A 1,984-nucleotide genomic window follows, 5' to 3' on the forward strand; every position below is an offset into this window, starting at 1 on the left:
TTTGTAATCAGTGCATTCGGATTTTGTCTCTAAATGACATTTTGTCCGAGTTGCATCCGTGGTTTTATCACGACACATCCAAGTTGCGTCCGTAGTTTTCTCTTGACATGTACGAGTTGTTGCGTTCACGGGTTTTTCAACGACTGAGAATAATGTAAGGTGATAAGCTTGTAGATATCTCAACTATCGTTATCTTATCTGTAAATACCCCCATTCAATTTATTGTTGGAAATTAATTTTGTTCATTAGCATCAGTTACACTTCGACTTTCCATATTCGACAAATCAATACAAATTTAACACGTCTTAGTGCATTCAAAAATTGGCATACGAAAATTGACCAATTTTATAAAATAATATACAATTACAATTTTCAACTACACAATATCATAAAATTAACATTAAGTTATAGTAAAATTAGTAATTTATAATATATAATTATAATACATTTTTAACCACTCTATTTATACAAATGACAATCCTCAGTGTGTAAAATTAGGAAGGAAAATATGTATACTATTAACCAATTAATCAATTATTAACTAGGACGCAATTCGTACATGTAGTGAAAAATCGCGGACGCAATTTGAATGTGTTGAGCAAAAATTACGGATCTAACTCTAATATCGCGTTGTATATTTTCGTATTTTGGTACGCAATTTGAATGCAACCTTTGTAATATTAGTAATATAAATATAAATGCAATATTTTCGGAAAAAAGAATGCAATACTAAAATCATCTGATCAATACTAAAATAAATTATTGTGATATCAATATAAAACATATCATCGAATATAATTAGTAATATAACTTGACGACAGTCTTCACTTAGAAATTTTTTTCGTATGCAATGATTTATCGTTGAATTCAAATAATATAAAATATAACACACCGTTTATAGTGTTCAACTCAATGACGTAGACATCGTGTTGCACTCGAATCCTATACAATATAGCAGAGCAATTGTATACTTTTATCCTTTTTCTTTTCATAATGTGTTTAGTTTTTTTTTCAGATATTTATTGTTAGCTACCCAGATTTTAAATTGTGTTTATTTAAAAAATATCATTGTAAAAACCGAATATATTATAATATATCCAAAATTTAACTAAAAACTAATTATTTACAAATTAATTTTTATGTGAGAGTAAAGGAATAAAACTAAGGCACAACTCATTTTTATCTTGTAAGCTTAAAATACTAATGACTAAATGTTTAATAAATAATTATTATTGAATCGATGGAACTCAGTGTTTTAGTAAATATTATTTTTATTTTTATTTTACAACAATACATGCACCATCTATACAATTGAATGCATAATAATCTTATAAGAGAAGAGACTAAACATAACATGAATTATTTGAATAAGAAGCCACGCGTTAGTGACACTTAGCTTGGCATATATAATATTATCTATTAAGGAAAGAAATGATTTAATTTATTTGGTCACGACACCATTTCCTTTGATTGTGCGTTGTGAATTTACCAGCAGTTTGAATGTATGTTACTTCTTTATTTGTGTGTTAGGGTGATTTTCTAGTCTGATAAAAAAAACCTTTTGTAGAATAGTTCCACTTCAACTATAACAGGTTTGATACCTAGATCTTCGTGGAGGGTTAAATTAGAAACAAAGAAAGGAGTTTTAGTATTTTTTCTTAGAGTAATGTTCTAAAAGGCTTGTATTTTGTTTAAGTTAGTTTTTTCACTGAACCCTAGATTTATAAAAAAAAAAACATTTATTAACCCATAAGTCCATACAGGCATTAGGAGAGTTTCGTATATTAGTAGCTTAGTTTTTATGCTAGTAAATTTATTTTTTTATAATACCTAACGTTTTTAGTGATCTTGATCGATCGTATTAAGGATCAATGTTTAAGTTTTTATAAGTTTGTTCCGAGTTAATTTTTGGTCAAGAATTAGACCTAAATATTAAACAGCATGTATTAAAATTTAAAACATTAAAATAAAAACATTCTACATG

This window comes from Diuraphis noxia, unplaced genomic scaffold, assembly GCF_037042655.1.
Source record: "Diuraphis noxia isolate RWA-SAM2 unplaced genomic scaffold, SU_Dnox_SAM2 contig0001, whole genome shotgun sequence".
In the NCBI taxonomy this organism is placed as follows: domain Eukaryota; kingdom Metazoa; phylum Arthropoda; class Insecta; order Hemiptera; family Aphididae; genus Diuraphis; species Diuraphis noxia.